Raw genomic sequence first — 7,689 nt, forward strand, 5'->3', positions numbered from 1 at the left:
AAATAGTTGGTACACTGATAAAACATGCATATGTGCACCATATTCGTATTAATTGGGAGTCCACTCCTGGGTTCCTCTTAAGGGTTATCTGTAGTCTGCAAGGTTATCTCGACCCAGTAAAATGCACTCCTTAGGAGGATTTGGGGCTAAAGGTGGGAACAGGCCAGGATTGCAATGGATAGTAGGGATGTTTTCAGTGATAGAAATGCCCCCAAACTGGCTTGCGGTGATGGTCGTGCTGTAAATTTACTAAAAATCATTGTACACTTAAAATAGGTGAGTTTTACAGTATGGAAATCAAATCTCAATAAACGTTTTAAAATAAATACTAGACAAAGCTACTTGGTCTTACTCTTTGAACTGAAGTTTAATGCTGACTTGTGGCACTCACTGCATTTTTACGTTTAAGGCTGCCAAAACGAGATATTACCAGCGCAAGGGTCCTTGCCCCTTTCAGGACAGAAATCAAGAGAGGGGGCGACAGTCTGCAGAGAGAAAGGTTTTTTAAAGTGAAAGCTTGATGCACCAAGGGAGAATGTGTTACCAAACCCAGGTTCGGTGCTGCTTGCCTCCCGAAGAACCCAAAAACAAGAGTGACAAGGGTTGGTGAGGAGGAAACCGTCCTTTATTCTAGATGCTGGCAGGTAGGGAAGATGGCAGACTCCTGTCTAAAAAAACCCACCTTCCCCCAGCCAAAATGATTAAGGGGCTTTATAGGCAGGTAAATGGGAAAGAACAGAGGAAAGCAGGCCTCAGGGCTAATAGTTGAGAAGTCGTCTCCTGGGGTCTTCTGAGCCCTCAGCTGGGCCTCAGTGTTATCTTAAATCTTACTGGTCCTTAGCCAGAAAGTCATTGGTGAAAAACTGCTAGGGAGTTGTGATCAGCATCCCGACTTCCTGGCGCCTGAGGATTAAAGAAGCTGCTCTTTTCAGGTTAGGATGTTAATTAATGAGGTTTGGGTAGTCGTGAAAAAGGGAACAGAGTTCTTCAGTTAATCAGTGGAAGGAGAAACGAGTAAACAGCTGAATGTCAGGATGGATCAAACTTCACACTAGCTGTGTTTAATTACATTATTGATCTACTAAATTTCACCCTTACAAATGGAGGTGGCTCCCTAAGGCTTACAGGCACAGCAGTTTTATGTGCTCTTGGGGCTCCGTCTTTCCTTTTTCCCTCCCCAAAGTATGTTGAGGTGGGTCCTATATTGCAGTGTACCTACATGCTACTTCATGGGTTGCATGTCTCTTTAGCATCTTACATTTCCACCTAGGAGAGTGTTTTTCATTATGATAATGAGGAAAAGTTAACTACAGCACAGCTTTTTAAATGAGGGTACATGCGCGGCTTTAGAAACTTTCCCTGGGCCTGCTTATCTCCCGCAATTATGGTTCTGTCCACTCATTGTTTCTTATTGGCTGGGGGATGTGGCTCAAGATTGTTCTCCCCAGCTGCAGGCTTTAGCTACGAGACCACCAACCACAAGCAGACCAAAATTAAGTCTGTCTGATGGCAGAACTGAATTCCGATTTCTCAACTTTCCTATTCTCAACTTTCCCCTCTGGGGAACCCAGCATTGCATGCAGATCATCTATGCTATACGTTCCTTTCAGATACATACCCACCTATTTTAAGTAGTTCACACTTACAGGAGGCCAACTCTACAAACATTTTGCCCTCATTATTGTGATTTATATGGAAACTTGGGTGTAATATATTTGAAAAAACCAGCATATCTCAGATTCCTCATCTGTAAAAACACTAAGATTTATATATTTCCTTCAAATGGCTCACTATTCAGTGGGTAGAGTCATTTTTCAATGGTTTCCCATTGTTCTTAGAATGAATACCAAAATCTTAATCCTAACTGTGGCCTGTAAGTACTGCTATGATTTGCCCCAAACCACTTCTCCAACATCACCAGCTTGACTCTTTTTTTTTCTTTTTAGTTTCAAGTGGACAAAACAACATAGCAATTAGACATTTATATACTTCACAAAGTGAAAACCCCAATAAGTCTATTACCCATCTGACACTGTACATAGTTATTATAATATTATTGACTATATTCCCTATGCTGTACTTCACATCCCCATGACTATTTTTTTAATTGACATTCAATATTATTTTATATCAGTTTCAGGTGTACAGAGTACTGGTTAGACATTTATATAATTTATGAAGTGATTCCCCCAGTAAGTCTAGTACCCATCCTGACACTATAGTTTTTACAATATTATTGACTAGAATTCCCATAGTGTACTTTACATCCTTGTGAAAATTTTGTAACTACCAATTTGTGCTTCTTAATCCCTTCACCTTTCTCACCCAGGTCCCCAAACCCCCTCCCTTTGGGCAACCATCGGTTTGTTCTCTGTTTTTTCATTTATTTTGTTCTTTAGATTCCACATATAAGTAAGATCGTATGGTATTTGTCTTTCTTAGTCTGATTTATTTTACTTAGCATAATACCCTCTAGGTCCATCCGTGTTGTCACAAATGGTAAGATTTCATTCTTTTTATGGCAAAGTAATATTCCATCCTATATATGTACCACATCTTTATCCGATTGTCTATTGATGGGCATTTCAGTTGTTTCCATGTCGTGGCTATTGTAAATAGCACTGTAGTGAACATAGGGTCATATATCTTTTCAAATTAGTGTTTTGGATTTCTTTAGATAAATACCCAAGAGTAGAATTGCTGGGTCATAGGGTAGTTCTATTTTTTATTTCTTGAGGAGCCTCCATACTGTTTTCCACAGTGGCTGCACCAATTTGCAATCCCACCAATAGTGCACAGGTTTCCCTTTTCTCCACATCCTCACCAACACTTGTTGTTTGTTGATTTATTGATGAAGGCCATTCTGACAGGTGTTAGGTGATATCTCATTGGGGTTTTTATTTGCATTTCTCTAATGATTAGTGACAGTGAGCATCTTTTCATATGTCTATTGACCCTCCCAGCTTGACTGTTTTATTCCCTTATTAGTGCCAAGCTTTCTCCCACTCCAAGGCCTTTCCCTATACTCCCCAGACTCTGCCTGGTATATACCTTTGCTGGACCAGCTCCACCTCTTCCTTCATCATTTTATAAGCCTTTTGTGGGTGGTTGTCTAGGTTCAAGCCTCAGCTCTAGTCATTCTCAGGTATAGTATAACCTCAGGTAAGTGTTTAATCTCGCTCTACCTCTGTTTAATCTATAAATTTACAACAGCAATGATAGGGGTGATGTAAAATAATGCACATAAAGACTATAGATTAGTACCTGGCTGTTATGGTCTCAGTTGTGTGCTCCCAAAATTCACATGTTGAAGTCCTAACCCTCGGGACCTCAGAATGTGACCGTATTTGGAGATAGGGTCTTTAAAGATGATCATTAAGTTAAGATGAGGTCCTTAGAGTGGGTTCTAATCCAGTTGGGGTGTCTTTATAAGAAGAGGACATATGAACACAGACAGGTATAGAGGGAAGACCATGTGAAGACATAGAAAGAGGATGGTTACCTACAAACAGAGGACAAAGGCCTCAGAAGAAACCAACCCTGCCAACACCTTGATCTCATACTTCTAGCCTCCTAAATTGTGAGAAAATAAACTTCTGTTGTTTAAGCCACTTATTCTGTGTGCTTTGTTATGGCAGCCCTAGCAATCTAATATACTGGCATATGGTGAATATTCAATAAATATCAGGTATTATTTCTCAAGGAAGCTCTCTTTGAACTAGCTCAGGACCCCTTTTGTAAATTCTTACAGCTTTTGGTATGTTTTCCATCATAGAGTCTTTCACAGATATAATAGCTAATATATATTGAGCCCTTACTCTAAACTAAGTGCTTGACGTGGATCCCCTGATCTAATCATAGTTGCCTGTAGTAAGCAAGGCACTTGTTGCTATTTTATAGATGAAAAAAACTGAGGCTTGAAGAGATGAAATCACGGAGCTAATATTGTACAACTAGTCAATGGGAGAGCCAAGACAAATCTTTGAGAGATTGCCACCATGCTTGACTGCCTCTTTATATTTCAATGAATCCATTTGAACTGGTACAAATATGTACACATGAAAATATAGATTAGGTAGTTATTCAAAATCACCAAGAACAACTGTTGGATGTGGGAGTGAGGTAAGGAATGAGGGGGGAAGAGCAGTTTTTCTGTACCCATAAGAGAACATTTGTATCACTGAATTCAGCAAATATTTCCTGAGAAACAACTGTATGCACAGCCCTGTCTATATACAACACAAAGAAAGGAAAGACCCAGCCCTTGCCTGGTCAAGGCTTTTATTCTTATATGAACACAAATAACAATGATGTAAGAAAGTATTAACTGAATTAGGGGTACAAAGTTGCCATATTTAGCAAATAAAGTAAGATGCCCATTGTGGCCAGAGCCAGGAGTGCAGTTTCCAGCCTCTTGGCCTCATGTGGAAAGGTGCTGGCTCAGGTAGTAAATGGCCATCAACTGTGATTGGAGGCCATCAGCTGTGGCTACTTGGCCGTCAGCTGTAACCAGTGAGCCATTGGCCACTAATATAACTGCTGTGGCTACACTAGCAGAAAATGGGGGCTAGCAAGAAGATGGTGGCTGGCAAGCGCGGATTGCAGTTAGGACAGCGGGTTGCGGACAGTGTGGCTCCTATTTCCTGTGTCTCCAACCCAGCCGCTTCCCGTATCTATGGCTCCGTGGGTGTTCCTTTTTGGCCTCACCATGTCCTGCGTTCTTATGTGGGGAGCAGGACCAGAGACCCTGCATGCCACCCTGCATGACACCCATTCATATTTTAATTTCAGATAACCAATCAAAACAACAAAAACTATTCATTGTTTATCTAAAATTCATATTTAATGGTTGTCCTGTATTTTATTCGGTAACCCTAGAAGTGATGGAATTCTAGTCAGAACATGAGCAAAGACAGAGAGGCAGGAAAGCATATAAAAGGGTTCAGAGAACAAATGGTGGGTGTATTTAGAATAAGGTCGGAAGTAAGGATAAGAAATGTATCTGCTCACTCGCAGGCCGTGAAAGAATTCACAAATCAGATAGACATGAAGATTTACTCAAGAGGAGGCTCGGTTCAGCAAGTCTGCTGGAAACTACTGCAAACTACTGCGTGGAGTCTTTGTTTGGTCTGAAGTTTTGTTTTCCTGTAGTTGGGGGTGGGGGAAGGTACGGTAAAGCTGCTTATCGCAACCTTTGCTTATGTTATGTAGATTTAGGTTGGAGCTAGGAGAGTGGATCCCATATAGATGCAAAACCTCTCCCAAGTCATAGGGTCAGCACTGGGCCTAAGGAAATAGAAACACTGAAACTGCATAGTAATTGTATAGGAAGCAGAATCATTAAGAGGCAAAGAAAAGAAAGCTTTCAAAGAGTCCCAAGCTAAATTACACCGATTAATTTCAATTATACCAGAGATCCAAATCTCAAAAATATAAGATTCAGTGCCACCATTACAATAGCCTCTTGTCAATCACAGGTGTCAATCAAGTGGCCCCACACCTGGAGAGTGGCAGCCCATCCCAGGTAAAACCCTCAGGCTCCTGCGAGTCACACCTTTTTGAGCCTTGCCTTTGCTCGGGGCCCACTCCAAACCCTTTCTCTTCTAATAATGGCTTGAGCTACTGCTTTCTGTTCAGGCCCATGTTTACCTCTTTGAGGTGTACTTTTTCTTCAAATAAATTGCCTTTTCACTACTTTATCTTGGTATCTTGTTAGATTCTTTGCTCCACTTGCCAAGAACCTGGACATTGCGCCAAGAAGGACCTACTCTCCAGTAACACTTTCACTCATCAGATTGACAAAGTTCAGAGAGTTGGAAAATAAGCAACGTTGGAGAGGGTCAGGGAAACAAGACAGTATGATGGGAATGTAAATTAACCTCTTTGAAAGCAAGTTGACAAAATAATAAATTGATGTAATAAAGGCTAAGGTTATGTGTTTCTTGTATGCCAGGCCCTCTTCTAAGTAGTTTTTGTACATTAACTCACTGAATTCTTACAGCAACCCTCTGAGGGAAGGCACTGTTACTGATAGTGAAACCGTGGCTCTTGGCTCCGAGCTGTGTTCTCCAATGTACCATCCTAAGATCCAACTACTTGGACAGAAATTCCCTTTCTAGGAATATGCTCTACCAGAGTATTCACACATGCGTAAAAAATACAATTAAACAGTTATTCATTGTAGCATGGTTTGAAAAACACTCTAAATGTCCATCAGTAAGAGACTAATTAAATACATTTTGGTACAGCCTTAGATTGGAAAACTATGTAGCCATTACAAAGAATGAGGCAGGACTCTACGTATACATGTGGAATGATTTCTGAGATATATTTTTAAGTGAAAAAGCAAGATGTAGAATAATGTGTGCTACTACTGGGGTCAAAAAAAAGTGAATATATATATATATATACACACACACACACACACACACACACACGCTTGTATATATAGATTATCTCTGAAAGGATGGGGGCTAAGAAGATGATCTTGGGAATGGTTGCCTCTGTGGAGGAGACAACTCAGTCATTTTTCACTGCGTTCTCTTTGGTGCGATTTGAATGTACTGCCTTTTCAAAACAAACCAATGTGTTTTTTTTCAGGTTTTAAAAAAGGGGATTATGCCAGCCAATGGTTTTGTAGCACTCTCCACTTTATAATGTACACTCATGTGCATGAATTTCTTTGCTCTTCAGTTTCAAGGAAAGCCTTACTTACCCCTCTCTGGGGAGTCATTGTACGGACATGAATGTTCTGTTAGAGATCTCGTTCCGGAATGGACCCTTCAGAGCGTCAGAGCTGCTGCAGTAGCACTTTTATTATCACTTGTAAGAGGCAGAGGCCCGGGCAGGGCAGGCCTGAGTGTTCAACTGTCTCAGCATTCAAAGTTCCTCCAGCAATTAAGCAACCCCAACCTTCCCGCAGGGCTTTTGTAAGCAGTTTCAGCAACTTGACATCCGAAGAACTGACCGACTAGAGGTTAATGGGGTGGGAGGAAAAATGGGTGACTACGGTATTTGAAAACATCTGGTGATGAAAAGGTGAGAGACGTGCAGTGAGGAAGGTGAAGGGTGGGGGCTATTGGGAGAAAGGCAAACTCAGAGGCTGTGTGAACAGAGAATAATGGAATGAGCGGGGTCTTTGCCAATGGCAGGTCTAAGCTTTAATCTTAGCTCTGCCGTGGAAGGGTTATGTATTCTTAGGTAAGTTACTTTTTGGTTATTTTTTAAATGTATTACTGCACAGTATTTGAATACAATGATGTAAAAAACTTGCAAGCAATAGAAATAACACAAAAGCCCCCATCAGCCCCACTTAATTTCACTTCCCTTTCCAGAGGAAAGCTATCATATCAGATTTCTGTGTGCTCTTCTGAGATGTTTTTATATGCACAATTATGCCTAATGTATGATATACGTGTAATATACACATATAAAGATATAAAATATGTAGACTACCATATATATGTAGATACATATTTTATATATACGGTGTATATACACACAACGTGTGGTGCGCACATGTGTGTGTATATTTACAGGACAATACAAATTTAAAGTATTTATATTTGGAAACAATATGGTTTGTTTACAGAAAGGATATCGTTCTATGTACTCATGTATATATGTATATGGATTTTTTTTAGTTTAAAATATGTCTTGGATATGTATATGTATATGGATTTTTTTTTT

Source organism: Rhinolophus sinicus, chromosome 14 (genome assembly GCF_057876585.1).
Source record: "Rhinolophus sinicus isolate RSI-liver-muscle chromosome 14, RSI-T2T, whole genome shotgun sequence".
Lineage (NCBI taxonomy): Eukaryota > Metazoa > Chordata > Mammalia > Chiroptera > Rhinolophidae > Rhinolophus > Rhinolophus sinicus.